We start from the raw sequence: 23,561 nt of genomic DNA on the forward strand, positions 1-23,561 counted from the left end.
TCTGGTGGGGAGAGGAGGAGGAGAAAGGCCAAATCGTTCTCTGGTGGGGGGTGGGGGGGGGGGTGTGGGGGGTGGGGAGGAGGAGGAGGGAAGCGGGCCAGATCTTCTTTGGGGTGGTAGCAGGGTGGGCAAGGGTAGGTAGTCTGCTGTCACTCTGCATGTGAACAGTGGGAGGGAAGTGGGGCAGGGGGTCACGTTCGGTCTGGGTAGCGGGAGAGTGGGTGGAAGAGGGGGGCAGTTATGTTGTTGGGATGGGGCAATATCTGTATGGGCCACTGCTCCCGGCTGCATAGCAATGTGGTAGGAGAGCGTTTTTCCCTTTTTTTTAACTGCACATGCACAGTTGAAGGCTCCAATCGGAGCAGTAGCATTTCAGGCGTGATAAGCCCTGTCCACAGGCTTCTGCAGTGTGATTCAGAATCACTGCTTTCTTTCTTCAGGTAGAGTACATATTGGGGTGCCTGAGAACAGGTTTACAAGTCAGATCTGGATCACTCCCAGATTCAGCACTTAGAATCAAAATGGTAAAGTTGGGCCCTGAATTCCATAGACTAGAATCCCTACAATGCTGAAGGAGGCTATTTGGCCTATCAAGCCTGTGCTGACCACAAACCCACCTAGGCCTATCCCCGTAACCCTGATTATTTACCATGTTAATGCCCTGACCCTAAGGGGCAATTTAACATGACCAATCAACCTAACCCACACATGTTTGGACTGTGGGAGGAAACCAGAGCACCTGGAGGAAACACATGCAGGCATGACGAGAATGTACAAACTCCACACAGACAGCCACCTGAAGCCAGTATTGAACGCAGGCCCCTGGTGCTGTGAGGCAGCAGTGCAGAGGACTAACATACACTGATGAGGTGTTCAGTTATTCTGTACCAGATGATTGAGAAAAGCAAGCAACACGTTTACAGATTTTGATACAAATATACAAAATAGGAGCAGAAGTAGGCCATTTGGGCCCTCCAGCATGCGCTGCCATTCAGAAAGATCATGACTGATCTGTTTGTGTTTCAAGTTCTATATTCCCATATTGGAGGTGGCACAGTGGTTAGCGTTGCTGCCTCACAGCGCCAGGGACCTGGGTTTGATTCCTGGCTTGGATCACTGTCTGTGTGGAGTTTGCACGTTCTCCTGTCTGCATGAGATTCCCCAAGGTGCTCCAGTTTCCTCCCAGTCCAAAAGACATGCTGGTTAGATGCATTGGCCATGCTACGTTCTCCCTCAGTGTACCCAAACAGGCGCTGAAATGTGGTGACTAGAGGATTTTCACGGTAACTTCATTACACAAGTAACCCTACCTTTGACTAATAAATAAAACTTCCAACTTTACCCCCAATAACCTTTGATTCTCGAGCCTAAGAAGAATCTCTTTACCTTCACCTTAAATATATTTAATAACCAGGCCTCCTCTGCCTTCTGAGGCACAGTTCCAAAGTCGCACAACCCTCTGAGAGAAAAAAATCTCTCATCTTTGTCCTAAAAATATGACCCCTAATTTTAAAACAGTGCTCCCGAGTCCCTGGACTCACCCACAAGGGGAAATTTCCTTTCCACATCCAGCTTGTCAAAACTGTTCTGGATCCCCAAATGAGTTTGACTGCCATCCTCTGGTTCTTTCCATTATTAAAAAGGGGAGGTGGGGATAGACCAGGAAATTATAGGTCAGTCAGTCTTACCTTAATGATCGAGATGTTACTAGAAAGAATTCTGAGGGGCAGAATATATCTGCACTTGGATAGAAACAGATTAATCAGGGTAGTCAGCATGGATGTGTAAAGGGACTGTCTGACAAATTTAATTAATTTTTTTCGGGGGGATGTAACCAGCAGTGTTGATGAGGGTAATGCATTTGATGGATCTATATGGACTTTAGCAAGATTTTTGATAAGATCCCTTTTGGCAAACTGTTCAAGAAAGTAAGGACTCATGGGATCCAAGACAAACTGGCACATTGGATTCAATATTAGCTGAGAGACAAGAGACAGAGGGTAATGGTAGAGGGATGTTTCAGTGACTGGAAGCCTGTTTCCAGTAGAGTTCTGCAGGGCTCAGTGCTGGGAACCTTACTATTTGTGATGTATGTTAATGATTTGGACTTAAATGTAAGGGGGATCATCAAAAAGTTTGTGGATGACACAAAAATTGGTACATAGTGAGGAGGCTAGCTGTAGACTTCAAGGTATCAATGGATTAGTCAGAATAGTGGAATTCAACCTGGAAAGGTGTGGGGTAATGCACTTGGGAGGGCTGACAAGTCAAAGGATTACACAATGAATGGTAGGACCCTGGAAAGTACTAAAGATCAGAGGAACCTTGGAGTGCATATGCACAGATTCCGAAGGTGTAGGGCAAGTAAATAAGGTGCTTAAGGAGGTACATGGGATACTTGTCTTTATTAGCGGAGACATAGAATACAAGAGCACCGAGGTCATACTGGAATTAAAATGCTGGTGAGGCCACAGTTGGAGTACTGTGTGCAGTTCCAGTCATCACATTATAGGCAGGATGTGATTGCACTGGAGAGATTGCAAAGATTTACCAGGATGCTGCCTGGGCGAAAGAGTTTGCGCAATAAGGAGAGATTGAATAGCCTGGGCTGTTTTTCTTGGATCAGTGAAGATTAAGAGGCAACCTGATGGAGGTGTATAAGATTAAGGGAACATAAATAGGGTGGATTGGAAGACACTTTTTCCATTAGTAGAGGGGTCAGTAATCATGGGGCCTGGAGTTAAGATAAGAAGGATACTGAGGAAACCTTTTCACTCAGAGAGTGGTGGGAATGTGGAACTCACTGCCTGAAAGGGTGTTTGAGTCAGAAACTCCTGTAACATTTAAGAAGTATTTAGATATTCAATTGCACAGCCATAACCTGCAGGGTATGAGCCAGATGCTGGAAAAGAGGATTAGTGTAGTCAAATCTTTGTGAACTGGCATGGTCATGATGGGCTGTAAACATCTATAATTCTATAAAATGACACAGGGTGTAAAATATTAGTGTGGTTAAAAGATTTGCTACCTGACAGGAAATTACAGCCTGAATTTTTTAGTGTGAAGGATGGTAGACAGGTAAGAAAAGTCATCTGGATCATGTTGCTTTGGACTCTTACTTGCTTAGGATCTGCCGACCTTGCAGTCAGTGACAGATTGCTTCTCAAGGGAAATGATACGCCCATCCATCCTCACCCGCCCACTCTTGTTGAAGCAATCTTTGCCAAGGGGACAAAGAGTGAGAGATTGGCCTGACTAGGATGGAAGGCTGAAAGCTGGTGGTATGTGTGGGCATGGGGCCTGTCCAATCAGGGGATGTGATGTGGACTGCTGTGGAGGGATGGGAAGGGGGGCAGGGGGAGGGGAGGGGGTGGTGTTCTGATGAGGATTCTATGTGACAATGTTAGAATTTGATTTGATTTATTATTGTCACATGTATTAACATACAGTGAAAAGTATTGTTTCTTGCGCTATACAGACAAAACATATCATTCATAGAGAAGGAAATGAGAGAATGCAGAACGTGGTGTTACAATCATAGCTAGGGTGTAGAGAAAGATCAATTTAATGCAAGGGAAGTCCATTCAAAAGTCTGCCAGCAGCAGGGAAGAAGCTGTTCTTGAGTTGGTTGGTACGTGACCTCAGACTTCTGTATCTTTTTCTCAACAGAAGAAAGTGGAAGAGAGAACGTTTGGGATGTGTGGTGTCCTTAATTATGCTGGCTGCTTTGCTGAGACAGCAGAAAGTATAGACTCAATGGATGGGAGGCGTGATGGATTGGGCTACGTTCACAAACTTCTGTAGCTCCTTGCGGTCTTGGGCAGAGCAGGAGCCATACCAAGCCGTGATGCAACCAGAAAGAATGCTTTCTATGGTGCATCTGTAAAAGCTGCTGAGAGTCATAGCTAACATGCCAAATTTCCTTAGTCTTCTGAGAAAGTACACGGGCTTGTTGGTGGTTTTCTTAAGATAGTGTCAGCATGGGGGGAACCAGGACAGGTTGTTGGTGATCTGTACACCTAAAAACTTGAAGCTCTCGACCTTTTCTACTTCATTCCCATTGATGTAGACAGGGGCACGTTCCCCTTTTAGCTTCCTGAAGTCGATGACAGTCTCCTTTGCTTTGTTGACATTGAGAGAGAGATTATTGTTGCTGCAGCAGTTCATCAGATTCTCTATCTCATTCCTGTACTCCGTGTCATCATTGTTTGAGATCCGATCCACTACGGTGCTGTCAGCAAATTTGAAAATCAAATTGGATAAGGCAATAGAATGGGATATTGGGGGGGAAGGGAGAGGTGAGATGGTAGATCTTATGGATATGCATGAAGCCACAGGCATAGAAGTGGACACTTATCTTTGCAAACCGGAGCCAGTCATTCATCTTCTTGTGGCATTGCACGTCCACCCTTTTGGTGAAGCTCCTTGTACTGACTCCCTCTGCCACAACTTCCCATGCCTCCAATACCTTGGTTGATGGCAGCCTCCTGCCAATTCTTGAGAAGACAGTGGCCCTTCTGTCCTCCACAGCTTCAAGCACCCTCTCTTACTCCAAATCGATCTTTGGGTGCTGATCTTTTCCCGGTCATATTGCTGGCTGAAGTGAGAGTGCTGCTGAAGGGAGTGCTGAAATAGTGCTTCGGCCTGGAGAGGACTAATAGCTGAATCCCGATTGCAGTGAATCGGCACTAGGCAAGTCAGGAAATCGGCATGAAACACATGAGGGGAGATACTGGTTTTCCTGCTGATACAGCCCGATTGGGAATAGCGCAGCCGTAAGATCTGAGGCGACTTGACAGATGCTTCCTCCTGTGAGAGAATCCAGGGGCCAGTGTTTAACAACAAGTACCTTTATATGCCCTTCTCTGATCAGAACTTTCCACTCACCTGACGAAGGAACAGCGTTCCGAAAGCTTGTGGGTTTACTATCAGATAAACTTTTTGGACTTTAACCTGGTGTTGTGAGACTTCTTACTGTAACAACAACTTAAGACAGAGATGAAGAAATTATTTTCTCTCAGGCTGCGAGACTTTGAAATTCTCCTGTTTGTAAGGTGGGTGAGGCAGAGTCTTTGAATTAAGGCAGAAGAAGGTAGCACCTTGATAAACAAAGGTTATTGGGAGTAGGCAGGAACGTGAAGTTGAGATTAAAATTCGATTGGACATGATGTTATTCATGATAGAGCAGGCTTGAGGGGTGAGTGACCTACTCCTGCTCGTAACCTGCATGTTTGTATGTAAACAGCTTGCTACACAATCTCCCTGGCATTTCAGCCCTTTGACTATAGCAGCTAGTTTCCCATATATGTATGAGTCTGAGAGGATATCATTGTTCCCATCTGTCACTCAAAATTGGTGGAACTCCTCAAAGTAATCGGGCTGAAGTGACAGAAACTATTGGTAACAAGGGCATCTTTTTCTTTTAGACCACAAACATTTGAATGGTACGATTGGTCAACGGGAAACCGGCACTCGGGTAGTTTGTCCTTTAGGGTTTCTTTGATGAATTTAATTGTAAGTCACCTCGACTCTATTGTAGCATCCCATTGCTCCCTCAGCAAGTGTTCTGTTCAGGTAGAGCACAGGATGCTATTGTCCTTCAGCTCTGCAAGAGAGTATAGCTCTTAAACTGATCTGTAAGCTAACGGTTTTAAAACTAATATTTGGCAAAGCCTCAGTCCACGAGTACAAGATTATTACTGTTCCAAAGGCAAGTCACTCAACTCAAAACATGAACTCTGTTTCTTTCTCCACAGATGCTGCCAGACATGCTGAGTTTTTCCAGCACTTTGTTTTCATTATTATTATAGAGTGCTTGGCTCAATTCTCTAAAAGCAGCTTTTGCTTTAACCTTCATTATCTCCAACTCCATGGAAACAAAATGCCTCTGATTACTAATCCATCCTGATTATTTGTTTGAGTCTGGTAAACTGCTTCTCTTGCAGCTTCCACCTCTCTCTTGAAACTGAGCAACACTCACATTTTCACCCTGAGAGACTTACTGAGTGTGTCCAACATCAGGGATGGAGTGAACTTACTGCTCACTCTTGACTTTGCAACAGACACTTAGATCTTTGCACAAGTACTTTCTACATGAACATAATTCTTCCTCTCACCAGATCTTCAACAACCATCTAATCATCTTCCAGGACTTGAATCAGTTTAATGAGAGACTTCCATTTAATTGCAAAAAGTGCTTGACCTGGAGTGCACGAAGCACATCTGATCACTTACCCTCATTTTCCTGACTTTCCATAGTCTTCTGCGCAGAAGCAAATTTCTCCTGGAGCATCTTGTTAACGCAAGAATCTTCATAGAGACTGACCAGTATTGTTCCTGCATTCTGCCCAATTTGTCTTCAGTCTCCTGAACCATCACTTTAAGGGTTGCAAATCCTTCAAAATAATTTGGCGTGTGCATTTCACAGACAAACGGAGGCTTTGATTTTTGGAGATGACTTCTATAACCTTCATCTCCCACCATTTTACTCTTCCACTCTAACCTCACTCTCTTAAGCCCCATTGAATGGAGAAAGTATCTCTCCACTCCAATTGCAGCTAATTGCTAATGGTGAAGTTTCTTAAAGGACCAGGCTCTTTCTTTGGAATCAGAGCCGTCAATAACTTAGGGCTGACAAAGCAGCCTTCAATCACCTGCTACAAGGTGAACAACATTTAAAAATAAAGGCAAGGGGAAATATTTCACAGGCAGGAAGATAAATAAAGTGATATCAGTAGTGTGTTCGGAGAACAGGGAATAATTAAATAGCAAAGTTATTTTAGCAAAAGACCTACAATGAGAGAACTGATAGGCATACACAAGTCTCAGGAAGCATGTTGATAGGTCAGTAGAACAGGAAACACAACAAACTAGCAAAGCTGGGAAAATGTCAATAGCTCAGGAGTCTGGTGAAAGACAAAAAGGAAGACTCCCCTATCAGTATTGTTCTGAACATGGTCTCCACTCCAAGTAACATTCTTCTTCCCCTTCCCATCTCAGAAATGCCATTCCATATTGCCAGGGATAGTAATAGGAGCTGTATTTACGACTGCGTATCCTCAGACGTATTTGGTCAAACAAGATCTTTTTATTAAAGACTGATGCTGAAAATTCACTGCCACTTTCAGTATAAATTTCAGGGTTGGAGTAGTTGTTTGCTGTGCCAGGGAGCTGATCACTGTGTCTTTGAATTTTTGGCCAGAATTTTCCCAAAAAATGTCAAACAGTGAGAAAATTGGAGCAATCCAGACCTGCTGAAATTTTCCAGCATTTTCTCTTTTGGGCCTACACTTAGTCAGTTTTAGGGAGAGTGGTGACTTATATGTTGCTTTAGGAAGGGCAGAGCCTAAACACACCAGTGAGCCCTGCTGCAAAGTGATTGGACGCCGTTTTGAGAGGGCACCTTGATCTCACACTGTGAGACCCCCTCCCTCCCCTCAAAGACATCAGGACACTTCCCCCTCATCAATGGCATATTTCTGCACCCCTACCCTGACACAGATTGCTGGCACAGTAAAAAGTCTGACAACACCAGGTTTTAGTCCAACCTATTTATTTGATAATATACTCACAAGCTTTCGAGGGGACTGCCTCTTCGTCAGGTGAATGGAGAGTTCTGGCCTCAGACAGAGCGTATAAAGCACAGACAGTTTAGAGATTACTGATTAAAATGCGAATCCTTACACCTAACCTGCTGTTCAAGACCTGAAGTGGCTGATAATGTGAGTGGAAGGAGCACTGATCACAGTTTAAAGAGATGTGTATTGTCTCCAGACAGTACAGTAAGTGAGGTTTTGCAAACCCAGGCAAGTCACGGGGGTTACAGATAGTGCGACATGAACCCAAGATCCCTGTTGAGACCGGCCTCATGTGTGCGGAACTTGGCTGTCAGTCTCTGTTCAGCGACTCTGCGCTGTCGTGTGTCGTGAAGGCCGCCTTGGAGAATGCTTACCTGAAGGTCAGAGGCTGAATGCCCGTGACCACTGAAGTGTTCGCCAACAGGAAGGGAACAGTCTTGCCTGGTGACTGTCGAGCGATGTTCATTCATCCGTTGTCGTAGCATCTGCATGGTCTCCCCAATGTACCATGCTTCGGGACATCCTTGCAAGAAACCCCCGTGACTTGCCTGGGTTTGCAAAACCTCACTTACTGTACTGTCTGGAGACAATACACATCTCTTTAACCTGTGATCAGTGCTCCTTCCACTCACATTATCAGCCACTTCAGGTCTTGAACAGCAGGTTAGGTGTAAGGATTCGCATTTTAATCAGTAATCTCTAAACTGTCTGTGCTTTATATGCTCTGTCTGAGGCCAGAACTCTCCATTCACCTGACGAAGAGGCAGTCCCCTCGAAAGCTTGTGAGTATATTATCAAATAAATAGGTTGGACTAAAACCTGGTGTTGTCAGACTTTTTACTGTGTTTACGCCAGTCCAACGCCGGCATACCCACATCATGACAGATTGCTGGCATCAGGGCATTGAAGTCCTCCCAATGGGTCCCCCTTCAGAACCCCCAACATGTCCCCCAGCAGCCCTTCCTTCATGACCCACCCCTTAGCGACCCCCCTTCATGACCTCTCGTCATAGCCCCCTGTCATTGTCCCCTCATCATAGACCATGCTCAGGCCGCACCCTCTTGGCACTGCCCTGACACACTGACAGTACCCATTGTGCCAGGCTGGCACTGCCACAGTACCAGGTTGTCACTGACAGGTGCCAGGTGGGCCTTTCCAGATGGGCACTGCCCAGCCATGTCCTCAACTACCCAGGGCATTAATGGCCTTTGGGCTCCCTGGTGTAGCCATTTCACCTGGTTTCCTCTAATGGAGACCAGTAGTGATCCTCGCTGGACACATGCTACGCCTGAAGGTCGGAAGATCCTAGGAGAATCTGGCTTTGAACAGGCTATTCATATTTAAATGTCACTCTAAATATGCTAATTGGCCTTGCGACCTTTCTGGGTGTGATCCAGTTTGCACCAGTTGAAAAGGACTGATATGATTGCGAATCATTTGGCGCCGGGTGCAAAATCCGATGTTAGATCAGACATAGTTTTCCAGGATTGGTGCGATCTGCGCCAGGCATGGAGAAGCTGGAAAATCTTCTTATACATTGATATTATTGGAAAAGAGTACAATCCAGAATTATTTCTTGGTAGAAAATGGATTTTGGCCTTGATGTGATAACTCTGTCACATTAAACACACCTATTTTAACAGCTTTGAATGAGTGTGGCTACAACAGTAAGAAAAAAGGAAAATAAAATTGCGCAGAAAAGGCTTGCAGAATATATAAAATATACCTAGCACCTGGGAATAAATCAAGAATAAACAGACTGAGATAAAACTACTTTACATGACAGATTCATACAGTTCATTCTGCTTATGGTGGCTACATGGTGTTGATGTAATTTGCTTGCTATAGACAGAAGCTGTGTAACCTGGTGGGCATTACGATGGGAAGTAAAAATGTAGCTGCACTGATAGCACTGAGGAAACCTCATTCTCTATCACTTTATTAAGTGTTTAAATGCCCTACTGTCTTCCGTACCCAAGCCAGAGGACCACACAGGGTGCCAAAGCGGTGTCTGCAAGTGTCTGAGCTAAATAAACACATCTGCTCTCTTATCTTTAGGACGATCAAAAATAAAAGGGAATCTTTATTTATGTACCAGCATTTTGAGGCAGCACAGCCTCACACATAAGGAGAAAAGTTCGGGAGTCCTGTTTATTGCCACTGACTGGCGTGGGTCCAATGAAATTCAATAGTGAGATCAAGTTCATGTTTATCATGTTTCCATTACAGTAAAATGCAATTGAGGAATATCACTTTATATTAAAAATGACATGGTAGGTGGCAATTGACAAGTAATCAAATAAATAAATTTGCATATATTAAAAAGTATTGTTTCTTGCCTGCTATACAGACAAAACATACTGTTTAAAGAGAACGAAACAAAAGAGTACAGAATGTAATGTTACAGTCATAGCTAGGGTGTAGAGAAAGATCAACGTAATGCAAGGTAAGTCCATTCAGAAGTCTGACAACAGCAAGGAAGAAGCAGTTGGCACGTGACCTCAGACTTTTTATCTTTTTCCCAAAGGAAGAAGGTGAAAGAGAGAATGTCTGGGGTGCATGGGGTCCTTAATTATGCTGGCTGCTTTGCCGAGACAGCGGTAATATAGACAGAGTCAATGGATGGAAGGCTGGTTTGCATAATGGATTGGGCTACATTCATGACCTTTTATAGTTCCTTGAGTATTGGGCAGAGCAGGAGCCATATCAAGCTGTGATACAACCAGAAAGAATGCTTTCTATGGTGCATCTGTAAAAATTGGTGAGAGTCATAGCTGACATGCCAAATTTCCTTAGTCTTCTGAGAAAGTAGAGGTGTTGGTGGGTTTTGTTAACTATAGTTCGGCATGGGGGGGACCAGTTCAGGTTGTTGGTGATCTGGACACCTAAAAACTTGAAGCTGTTAACCCTTTCTCCTTCGTCCCCATTGATGTAGACAGTGGCATGTTCTCCTTTATGCTTCCTGAAATCGATGGTAATCTCCTTCGTTTTGTTGACATTGAGGGAGAAATTATTGTGACATACCAGTTCAGGTTCTCTATCTCATTCCTCTGCTCTGTCTTGTCTTTGTTTGAGATGGAACCCACTACGCTGGTGTCATCAGCAAACTTCAAAATTGAATTGGAGGCGAATTTGGCCGCAAAGTCATAGGTGTATGTGGAGTATAGTAGGGAGGGTGAGAACACTGGTGTTGAGGATGATCGTGGAGGAGGTGTTGTTCCCTATCCTTACTGATCTGTGAGTTAGGGAGTTCAGGATCCAGTCACAGAGAGAGGTGCTGAGGCCCAGGCCATGGAGTTTGGAGCTGAGTTTCGTGGGAATAATAGTGTTGAAGGCTGAGCTGTAGTCAATAAATAGGAGCCTGACTTACGTGTCCTTGTTATCTGGGTGTTCCAGGGTTGAGTACAGGGCCAGGGAAATGGCGTCTGCTGTGGACCTGTTGCAGCAGTCGGCAAACTGTAGTGGATCTAGGTAGTCTGGGAGGCTGGAATTGATACGTGCCATGAATAACCTTTTGAAGCACTTCATAATGATGGCTGTCAGAGCCACTGGCCAATAGTCATTAAGGCATACTGCTTGGTTATTCTTAGGTACCAGGATGATGGTCATCTTTTTGAAGCAGATAAGGATCTCAGTTTGTTGTAATGAGAGGTTGAAGATGTCTATGAATACCTCTGCCAGCTGATCTGTGCAGGATCTGAGTGCACATCCGGGTACCCCATCCGGGCCAGTTGCTTTCCGTGGGTTGACCTTCGAGAAAGTGGCTCTAACATCTGCAATGGTGACCCCAAATGCAGGTTCATCCAGGGCTTCCAGGGTGGAGGGAATGGTCTCGCTGACCTCTTACTCAAAACGGGCATAGAATGCATTGAGCTCATCAGGGAGGGGTGCTTGAAGCCAGCGATTTTACATGCCTTCGTCTTGTAGCCTTTTATGTCTTGCAGACCTTGCCATAGTCGGTGGGGGTCGGGGTGTGGCTAGCCTAGGACTTTAGCTTGGTCTGGTATTGTCTTTTGGCATCTTTGATGGATCTTCTTAGATTATATCTGGCTTTCTTATACAAGTCAGTATCGCCTGACTTAAATGTCTCAGACCTGGACTTCTGCAAGCAGCGGATATCCCTGTTCATCCATAGTTTCCTGTTGGGGAACACACAGATTTGCTCCTTTGGCACACAGTCTTCTACACACTTACTAATGAGGTCAGTTACTGTAGTGGCGTACTCGTTCAGGCTGGTCGCAGAGTTTTTAAATACAGACCAGTCCACTGATTCCAAGCAGGCCCCTGGGAGATCATCCAATTCCTCAGACCAACTTTGCACTGCTCTCTTTGATGGATTCTCCCGCTTCAGTTCTTGCTTGTAAGTTGGGAGAGGAGCACCTTGTGGTCTGATTTGCCAAAGTGTGGGTGGACGATAGAGCGGTAGGCATGTTGAATATTTGTGTCGCAGTGGTCTAGGATGCTTGGGCCTCTGGTGGAGTAGGAGATGTGTTGGTGGTAACTTGGTAGTACGCTCTTGAGCTTGGCCTGATTGAAGTCCCCAGCCATGATGAACAAGGCCTCGGATGTTTCATCTCAAGGCTATTCGTAGTGGTGTATATTTCGTCCAGCGCAATCTTCACGTCCGCATGGGGTGGGATATAAACTGCCATCAGGATAACGGAGGTGAACTCACGTGGAAGTTGTAGGGGCGGCATTTAACGTCAGCTATTCTAGGCCTGGGGAGCAGAAAGTTGCCAGCATTGCTACGTCTAGGCACCATGAGGTGTTGATTAGGAAGCAGACCCCACCTCCCCTAGCCTTGCCTGAGGCCATGTACAGTCCATTCGATGGATTGAGAAGCCCTCTGGTTCTGGGGCACTCAGTGAATTTGATGCGTGGTAATACATATCTAATTATACCTAAAGACTTGGACAGTAAGCATGCAAATGCATTGACTCGCTACCTTCATCTACTTCATTTATCCTGCATTAAACCAACAGCATTGCAAATGTGCATAAATATTGCAGCAATGTTGACATTAGCTGTTGCTAAGAGCCAAAGGGAGAGCATCTGTGAGAAACTGTACACTGTCACTCGGCAAGTTATACTGGAGTACAGTTTTGCCTGCCCTTCCAGTGGAAAAGGATTATATATGTTTTAAACTGGTGGCTTCTTAATGATATCTGTGAGTTCAGAAATGGACTGTTATCTTTCTTGTAAAAAAAATGTAGGTGGGGTTTGTGATGGGAGGAGTTGATTATGGGGTGAAATGTGGATGGGTTGGGAGGTGGGTGAGGCACCTATTCTGCCCGGCCAACAAAATCAGCCACAGAGCTGATCGAAATACGTGGCAGAGTCTCATTCAAACAGAAAAGTCAAACTATTTGAAAGTCATTCTCTCTCCCTCATTTCATTGATATTAATCTCTCTTGTTCTAGTTTCTCTTGTTCATTCTCTCATTCTGACTCTCTCTCACTAACAGATTGAGACAGAAGCAGTTTTTAGAGAAACTAATTTGCATTAGACAAACACAGTGACACACTGGCATCACTGGTCACTGAAATGGTTGAGGGATGTGAATTGCTCACATATCTGTATCTTTTCTTAAGTTGTGGCTTTGCTGAAATGTAATGATAAAAGCCTTGGAATTACTAATCGATTATGTTCTAATCTAACAGTTATATGTTGTACGTAGGAACGTTGGAATAGGGTAGGCTATTTAACTCCTCAAGCCTGGCCACCATTCAGTGAGATTATGGTTGATCTGCAACACACTATCCTCACCTTTTCTTCATATCCCTTAGTACTTATGGCTAACAATATCTATCAATCCCAGATTTAAAAGTAATAACTGATCTGACATAAGTTGTCACTTGCAGAAGAGATTCAAACTTCTCCCACCTGTTATACACAGAACTGTTTTACCATTTTCTCTGCTGAAAGGTCTGGCTTTAATGTTTTGATGCCTCCTGGTTCGAGACTCTTCAAGCAATGAATAAGATTTCTCTCTATGCACTCTATTTCAGACTCCTATTTATTGACTACAGCTCAGCCTTCAACACTATTATTCCCATGAAGCCTTCAACACTAATATTCCCACAAAACACAGCTCCAAGCTCTGTGGCCTGGGCCTCGGCACCTCTGTCTGTGACGGATCCTGAACTCTCAAACTCACAGACCACGATCAGTGAGGATAGGGAACAACACCTCCGCCACAATCATCCTCAACACCGGTGTCCCACATGGCTGTGTTCTCAGCCCCCTACTATACGCCACATACACCTATGACTTTGTGGCCAAATTCCCCTCCAATTCAATTTTCAAGTTTGCTGACGACACCACCGTAGTGGATTGGATCTCAAACAATGATGAGACAGAGTATAGAAATGAGATGGAGAATCTGGTGAATTGATGCAGCAACAATAATCTCTCCCTCAATGTCAACAAAACGAAGGAGATTGTTATCGACTTCAGGAAGCATAAAGGAGAATATGCCCCTGTCCACATCAATGGGGTCGAGAGGTTCAGGTGTACAGATCATCAGTAACATGTCCTGGTCCCCCTATGCTGACACTATAGTTAAGAAAGCTCACCAATGCCTCTACTTTCTCAGAAGACTCAGGAAATTTAGCATGTTAGCTACGACTCTCAGCAGCTTTTACAGATGCACCATAGAAAGCATTCTTTCTGGTTGTATCACAACTTAGTATGGTTCCTGCTCTGCCCAAGATCGCAAGGAACTACAAAAGCTTGTGAATGTAGTCCAGTCTATCATGCAAACCAGCCTCCCAGCCATTGACGCTGTCTACACTTCCCCCTGTCTCGGTAAAGCAGTCAGCATAATTAAGGACACCACGCACCCCGGACATTCTCTTTTCCACCTTCTTCCTTCGGGAGAAAGATAACAAAGTCTGAGGTCACGTACCAACCAACTCAAGAGCAGCTTCTTCCCTGCTGCTGTCAGATTCTTGAATGGCCTTACCTTGCATTAAGTTGAACTTTCTCTGCAACCGAGCCATGACTACATTCTGCACTCTCTCGTTCCCTACTCTATTATAGAGGTTTACAGCATGGAAGCAGGTCCTTTGGCCCAACTTGGCCATGCCACCCTTTTCTTTTTAAAACCCCGAAGCTAATCCCAATTGCCTGCATTTGGCCCATATCCTTCTATACCCATCTTACCCATGTAACGATCTAAATGCTTTTTAAAAGACAAAGTTGTACTCACCTCTATTACTACCTCTGGCAGCTTGTTCCATACACTCACCACCCTGTGTGAAAAAATTGCCCTTCTGGACATTTTTGTTTCCCTCCCCTGTCACCTTAAACCTATGTCCTCTAGTTTTAGATTCCCCCACCTTTGGGAAAAGATATTGACTATCTAGCTGATCTGTGCCCTTCATTATTTTATAAACCTTTATAAGGTCACCCCTCAGCCCCTACGCTCCAGAGAAAAAGGTCCCTGTCGATCCAGCCTCTCTTTATAACTCAATTCATCAAGTCCCGGTAGCATTCTAGTAAATCTTCTCTGCACTCTTTCTAGTTTATTAATATCCTTGCTATAATAGGGTGACCAGAACTACACACAATATTCCAAGTGTGGCCTTACCAATGTCTTGTACAACTGCAACAAGACATTCCAACTTCTGTATTCAATTTTCTGATCAATGAAACCAAGCATGCCGAATGCCTTCTTCACTACTCTGTCCACCTGTGACTCAATTTCAAGGAGCTATGAAAATATACCCCTAGATTTCTTTGTTCTGTAACTCTCCCCAACGCCCTACCATTAACTGAATAACTCCTGCCCTATTTCAAGCCACCAAAATACATCACCTTACATTTGTCTAAATTAAACTCCATCTGCCATTCGTCAGCCCACTGGCCCAATTGATCAAGATCCTGTTGCAATTGGAGATAACTTTCTTCATTATCCACTATGCCACCAATCTTGGTGTGATCTGCAAACTTACTAACCATGCCTCCTATATTCTCATCCGAATCATTAATATAAATGACAAATAGCAGTGGCCCTAGCGCTGATCCCCGAGGCACATCGCTGGTCACAGGCCTCCAGTTTGAAAAACAACCCTCTACAACCGTCCTCTGGCTTCTGTCAAGGAGCCAATTTTGTATCCATTTAGATACTTCACCCTGGATCCTGTGAGATTTAACCTTATGCAACAACCTACCATGCAGTACCTTGTCAAAGGCCTTGCTGAAGTCCATGTAGTTTTGTCTATATGTTTTGTCTGTATAGTGCAAGAAACAATACTCTTCACTGTATGCTAAGACTTGTGACAATAATAAATCAAATCAAATCAAATTTATCTGTTCCCTTGAATATCTTGAAAATGTCAGTCAAATCAGCCCAAATTCAAAATTTCAGGGAATATAACCCCAGTTTGTGTAATCTGTTTTTGTAATTTAATCTCTGGTGTCCAGGTATCATTCTGCACTCCCTCCAAAACAAATGTATCCTTCCTAAGGAACAGTCTAACTTGGGTTTTGCATAGCTGAACCATGATTTCTACTTCCTCATGTTCTAGTCCTTTAAATTTTGTTACCATCCCCATCAGAATCCATAAAATAGAAGAATAAAATTTACTGAACAACCTCAAAATGTAGAAATTCCCAACAAGGTTTCAATTCTTTTAACTTTTACTTTAACATATCTCACAGAGTTAGTAGGAAGTCCACACTATCTGTAGAGTAATTAAAACAAATGACTACCGACATTGTAGACCTGAAGTAAAAACGCAAAGTGTTGGGAAAATTCAGCAAGTCTGGCAGCATCTGTGGAGAGTAAAACGTTTAACATTTTGAATGCTATATGACTTCTTTCTGGGATTGATTAGGTCCCAGTTTCAGCCATACATTTCTCCCATGCAGAATCCCAGTACTTCTAATTCAAGGACTTTGCTGATTCTCCAAAGGCTACAGGGTTCTGTCTGTGCAATCTTTCCTGTACACCATACTTCTTTCTGGAACTTATCCTACTCCCATGGATCATGCTAGCATGAAGCTACCAGAACTGCTTTTAATTTGTCAGCATATGGTCAGTTCTGGGCATTCAGTCACATGGAAGTGAAAGAAACATCAACAGCAGCCCGAAACATGCTTTTGCTCTTCTCTCCACCTCTTCTCATTCTTCATTTTCATATGGTTGCCACATGTCCTTATTTAACTTCCTTCCTGTCGGTACTGTTTCCAGACAAAGGATCAACGGGTCACAGAACCCAATATTTCTTGTTATCCAAAATTATAATTGAACACTTTACACTTCATATAAATTCTCAAAAAGTGTTTTTCAGACATTTTAAAAATAGCAGATTCCCCAAACATTTGAAAGTAGTTACTGCTCCTGACTCGAAGGCTAAGGCATATTTCCAAGCCTAGGAGTTCATCTGGAATTTTCTTTTTTGCATTGAGCTAAAGATACATTTCAAAACAAAGGGGCGAAAGATTATTGGGATAGGCAGGCATGTGGAATTGAAGTTACAATCAGATTAGCCGTGATCTTATTGAATGAGGAGTAGGCTCAAGGGCCAAGTGGCCTACTGTTGCTCCCAAGTCAGTTTGTATATAAAACATAACCAACATGTAAAGTGCAGCATCATGACACCATATTAGCCTTTTTGATTATATTCTGCACCCATTCATCAATGACCTTTGTATCTGACATCCAGTCATTTTGGACCTCCGCTGTTTCATCATTTAAAAAGCCCACCCTTCTATCTATTTTCAACCCACTTTATATCTACCAACATTGAAATCCAATTTTCACAAGCGAGGTGTTCAAAACATGACTTTAGACCTTTCAGGGGAAGATTTACCCTTTTAGAGAGGCTGGGAATACCTTGGAATACCTTTGGATAGATCCAGGGATTCCATTGGGAAAGATAAGGTGTCCTTTGAGATTGCCAAGTGGCCTCTGACATTTATAAAAGCAGACATTAATGTGCTTAAAACTGCTTAAAAACTGGAAAAACTGATTGGAATTGTCATGTTCATTGGAACTGTCAATTTGTCAAGGCATTCAAATCTCCAAAATATTAAATTTTTGAAAATAAACTGTCTGCAGCTTAAAAAAACATTGCTAGTTATTTCCCTCTTCCTGTTGACATATGCCTGAGGATTGTCAGTATAGGATTTGTGCTGTATAACTGATTGGACAACCTATCATTATCTCAGTGGAGTACCTGTTGCTTCACAATTTGCCTGACAGCTTCGAGTGCTCATAAAGTGGGGCTATAAGTACAAATATTTATTTTGATAAGAGATTGAATATTTGAAAGAATTTAATTGTAGTGTTTGGGTTTTTATCAATTAGAGATCTTTTCAATTAGTGAAATAATTAATAGACAATAGATTGGGCAAACTCCATGCAGTCACCCAAGGCCAGAATCAAATCTGGATCCCTGGAGCTGTGAAGAAGCAGTGCTAACCACCATGCCACTGTGTCACCTAAATTAATCTGTAATTATAGGTGATTTTAATCTACATATAGATTGAGCACATCAAATTAGTATTACTATAGAGGAGGAATTTCTGGAGTATATTGGATGGTTTTCTGGACCAATACTTTAAGGAACAACTAGAGAACTGGCCCTCCTAGACTGGGTATTATAAGGAATAATTAGCAATTTAGTTGTGCAAGGTTCCTTGAGAATGAGCAGCCATAATATGATAGGATTCTTCATCAAGATCAAGAATGACGTCATTGATTCTGAGACTAGGATCCTGAATCTTAATAAAGGAAACTATGATAATATGAGGTGTGAGTTGGCTATGATGGTTTGAGGAATGTCACTTTGTTTGGGCTCCACACACATCTTGCCAACTGTGACAGGTTAGCCTGTTGCAATCCATCCAATTTCTTTCACTGTGTGACGAGGGCAATAAAGGGCACACCTCCTGAGCCTCTGCCCCCTTGCAATATGAGTTCACTTCTGCAACAACAAAACTTTACAGTGTTACACTTGTTTCAGGGCCCAGATGGCTTGTCAGAATGTTCCCCTTCAAATGGCCTTGTCACGCCACTGGGAAACCTTCTGCAAACAGCCATTCATGCATTGTATAGATTGTGGTCCTCCAGCATGAGGTTACTCTGTGACTCATTGCATACAGTGGACCTCAGTGAGTCCCTGTGCATGGATTAATTAACTTGCTTCATCAACCTTGTGGGAGATGCAGAGCTGCAACTTTGCCATCATACATGCTACTCACCCTGCCACCCTTACTATGTCATTGAAGCGCTTCCAACATTGCACTCAAGTTTATGATTCTGCTTATTTACTATTGGCTCCCCAGGGCTGCTAGTTGCATCTGGAAGCTTAAACATCTGAATCAATTAACAGCTTTCCATAAATACTATTGTACCTGATTCCATCCAGATGTTTTCACTTCCAGGCAGAATGGGGAGTTTGAGTAATATAGTATACTGTGTCCCCAATCCTCATCATGTGTCAGGAATGCCATTCATTCTGCACAGGTCAATTCCATTTATGTTTTCCTCATTGTGCTCTCTATTTGTCATTTTATATCAGATTGTATTGAGGTTAATTCCTGCTGGTGAGAAGTGGCAATGCCAACACTAATGTGGTAAACAATTCTCTAAATGTTGCAAGTGGAATTGCACCAAGAGAACTAGGAATTCTCAGACCCAATCTCTCGCTCTTTGTCACATAAAATTCCCTTGGTTTTTGCTGTATCCAGGATACCCCATGGCTGTATGTTATTAGCTGTTTTGCTGCCAAAATGAAAGAGCAACAGCGACGTAACTTGGCAAACAAATACCTGACTACAGCTTTTATTGATCTAGAAGCTCATTGGAAGCAGAGACCTTTCAACTGAAAGGATCTGACACATTTTGTTGTTACGATGTTTTCATCAGTTTTTTCTGCATATGCTGTGAAAGTAATGCTTGGTGAAAATGGAGAATGAGTGAAACCAGTGCTGACTCATAACTTAATCACGGTCCACAAAAAATAAAATAAACAATCAGATCACCCAGTCACATTCAAACCATTCAAATAATTAACCTCTTTGGGTTGCATTATAGACAAGCAGTTAAAAATTTCAATATATTAAATAAATGCTTCAAATAAAAGCTGTACATCTTATAAAGCTACCTCCATCCAGAAATAATTACTGAAGTAATTTTCCAACTGCGTGCCTTCAGTAACCATTGTTAATTTAAATGAATGCATCAAAAGTCATCTGCCAATTGGTTGCCTGCATATTTGCTGAAAAACTTACTTCCCTGGTGTCCTTCATAACCGTTGCCATGGTTATTCTGACTGACTGAATCACATCAAAGTCATAATTAAAAAGCTGTTTCTTACAGAGGACTGTAAATTGTGGTACTTGCTAACAGACAATAAGTCTAAACTGCTCCAAAGTTGTAACGTTGATTCCATTTATAAGAAGCCAATTTCACAGCTGCCTAAACATTAGTCTCAAAGTGCTGCAGGCCTTGAATGCAGTCTGACTACTCTTTTGGGCCACACTTTTCCTGTACTGCATCTTGGGAACTCGGAAGGTGGAACAAGTAAAACCTTTTGCAGATGACACCACCACATAGCCTAACCTCTTTTGAACATGTTAAGCTGCAAAGGGTGTGAACAAACTGTTATTCAGCACTGCCATAAGAACATAAGAACATAAGAAATAGGAGCAGGAGTAGTCCATCTAGCCCCTCGAGCTTGCCCCGCCATTCAATAAGATCATGGCTGATCTGAAGTAGCTCAGTTCCACTTTCCGGCTTTCTCCCCATAACCCTTAATTCCCTTGCCGACCAAAAACCTATCTACCCATGTCTTAAATATATTTAGCGAGGTAGCCTCCACCACTTCAACGGGCAGAGAATTCCAGAAATTCACCACCCTTTGAGTGAAGAAGTTCCTCCTCAACTCCATTCTAAACTGCCCCCCCCCCCTTATCCTGAGGCTGTGCCCTGTAGTCCTGTTGTCCTTTCTGAGCGGGAAGAATCTCTCAACCTCTACCCTATCCATCCCCTTCATCATCTTATACGTCTCAATAAGATTCACCCTCATCCTTCTAAACTCCAACGAGTACAAGCCCAGTCTATTCAGCCTCTCTTCATAGTTCAACCCCCTCAACTCTGGTATCAGCCTAGTGAACCTCCTCTGCACTCCCTCCAAGGCCAAAATATCCTTGCGCAAGTACGGCGCCCAAAACTGCACACAGTACTCCAGCCCTTGGAGAGAATCTCTCTAGCTCTTCCTTTGGAGCAAAAACCCAGATTCCTTGGATCCTCTCCTGTTTCCTACTCTCAAGAATTCTATCCCAGCCCCTTAGAAGTTCAGGGTCTTTATTTATTATTTCATTAACTAATACATAGAATTAATTAGGTCGACTGATGAAAGTGAATGGCAACTACACAGAGGGACAGGAAGGAGGAAACTGAACAAGTGGAAAACAAAAAGAAGTTCAAAGGTAGCGCGAGAGAGACAGAAAGAATAGAGACTCAACAATAGCCTGTATGAGATGGGAGGATAAATTCATTGTTCCTGCATGCCAAGATCCACTTAATAGAATTATGGGTGAGAGGATCAATGCTGCAGGGTTGTAGTCCAAAGTTTGGAAATGAAGATGTGAACCTGGAATGGGTTTGTGTGGGGTGGGAGGGGAAGGAAAAGCTAGACCACATCCACTGTCATTCATTTCAGGATTCAGATATTTTGATTCCAGTGCTCAGTTACATACAACTGGTTGGCAGAAAGTAATAGTTTTAGCTGGTGGGTAAGATCAAGTGAACTTGAGGCTGTTCACTGGCACGAAAGGAAGACTGTTGTGATAACTTCAGTGAGGCCCGTAACATTGGCCTCTTGGAGTATGAGGTCCCTGATTTAGGTCAAGCCATCAACAGGTCCAGACAGCGGGCGATTGATGGGGTCATCAATCCTGACTGTCTGCCCCTGTACCGTGGCTATATTCATGGCCAGGTGTCCCTGGAGAGGGAGCATCAGTGTCCACAGGTGCAATTGATGCCTTCCACGCCCACTGGGCACCACAGGGGCTGGGATGTATTATAAACCCCAAAAATCACATTATGATTTAATATTTTAAGGCTCCTTTTGACTTTGTTTTTTGTTTGGGCTATTCCCCGTCCTTTTGGGGAGCTGCCCCTTTTCATTTGTCCCTAAGTTAATTTGAGTTTGTTTATTTGGTTGGTATTGAAAGAGCTCCTTGATTGAGGTCACAATTGCCTGCCCAATCAGAGAGCCTCATATGTATATAAATAAGGGAGTGTTAGGTCCACTAGCAATCAGGATTTGTACCTGAAACATTTTTTGGTGTGAAATTGAGTTTGTAAATAAAGGGATATCAATTAAGGGACATTGGCCTTTGAGGAGTTATTTCAATTCCCTTACATACTGTTAAATCATAAACTTCACTCTAGTGGTTAGATGGTGGAAACAGAAGGATGAGTCCATAATAAAAACAGAAAATGGTGGAAAATCTCAGCAGGTCTGACAGCACCTGTGGGGAGAGAATAGAGCCAATGTTTCGAGACTTTGGAGAGGAAGGTGTGTGGAATAGGACAAATGGAATATAAATGAGGATACAGAGGGCTGAGAAGGTGTTAAGAGTGTCCATTAAGTGATAAGAATGCGAAAATGGCAGAACAGAGCTACAGATTGCTAATGGATTGCCTGAGAAATGTGGCAGTTGCACTGAGGAACATTGCAAAAGGATGAATCCATGACTGCCAGGGATCCATATTGTGATGTTATATATTTAAATGGTAGCAGATTGCTTTAAGAGCTGATCACATGCAATCTGCAACCATTTAAATATGTTATATATTTAAATAGTTGCAATTGCATGTGATCAGTGCAACCCCCGCCCCCTTCAGCGCAATTGCCACATTCCCTAGGTAGTCCATTAAAATCTGTACCTCTGTTCTGCCATTCTCATATTCTTATGGCTTAATGGGCACTCTTAGCACCTTCTCAGCCTTCTGTCTCCTCATTTATATTCCCTTTGTCCTATTCCACACCCGAACCTCCCCTTTTACTTGGGAAGCAACACTGCCCTTCATGACCCCACTCAGGAGTGAAGGGGCGGACTAGCTATCTGTGAGGCCACCTACTCAAGATGTGTGTTCAGATATTAGTTTATTCTGTTCTTTCCAAAGCTTGATTCAGGAGATAAATGGCAAGCATATTTGTATTTTACAGACCATAACCCGTGTATTAAGTCAAGCTCTCTGTATTCTGCGTCTTGTTATCCTGCATTGTTTAAAAAGCTATTAGGTTGTTAAGGGGACATTAAAATTTCTGATGGACACCTCATCTGCTATCAGTTTTAAAATTGAGAAGAGATTGTATTTTAATGGCTTGCCTATTGTATTTTTCCACTGAGCAGAGTGAGTTAAAAAATCGCTTTTGTGTTTTTTAATCCTGAGAGCAAAGCTTGTTTCCAATTAAAGCTGCCTATTGTTTTTCAATGATTTGTGATTTTCATGGCATGGGACTTTTTAAAATTATTTTAGAATATCAATTATTTGTGCAGCAACAGTAATGATAATGAAAAATAACTGCAGTCTTTTGTGGTTTCTTTATGATCACATAATGAAAAAACTTGAATGTCATCATTAAAATCCTAGGAGTCCATATTGTAATTAACTTTGTGAATAGCTCTGTTAGCTCAAGAATGAATAAAACAATTCTCATTTTATTGCTTATGCTCCAACACTTGTTCTGAGTCTCAAAGATAGACATCCAGACAGAAGTAATTGAAAACAGTCGGATTATTTTGTTCTATTGGCCTGCTGCTCTCTTATTTGTCTGTCAGCCTCTTGTCTCTGCCTCCGTAGCAGGAAAGTCCTTCAGGTCAAGGCCCTTTTTTTTAAAGAAAGCGTATGTCTCAAACAGCCTTTGACAGCCCGCTTTAATGCTCCAAATGACTCGTACACTTACAGGGAGGGCAAGCAGACTTTCATCTTGTTTCATGAATTATGCACATTGGTTG

The 23,561-nt window shown here is 43.0% G+C and overlaps 1 protein-coding gene across 5 annotated transcripts in view; it reads left to right on the forward strand.

Moving 5' to 3' along the window:
- Nucleotides 1-23,561, forward strand: part of LOC145345507 (E3 ubiquitin-protein ligase MARCHF1-like) — a 361,092-nt gene that overhangs the window by 161,331 nt on the left and 176,200 nt on the right. The window lies entirely within an intron of this gene.

The sequence above is a fragment of the Carcharhinus amblyrhynchos genome, chromosome 1 (genome assembly GCF_965287045.1).
Source record: "Carcharhinus amblyrhynchos chromosome 1, sCarAmb.v2.hapA, whole genome shotgun sequence".
Taxonomy (NCBI): domain Eukaryota; kingdom Metazoa; phylum Chordata; class Chondrichthyes; order Carcharhiniformes; family Carcharhinidae; genus Carcharhinus; species Carcharhinus amblyrhynchos.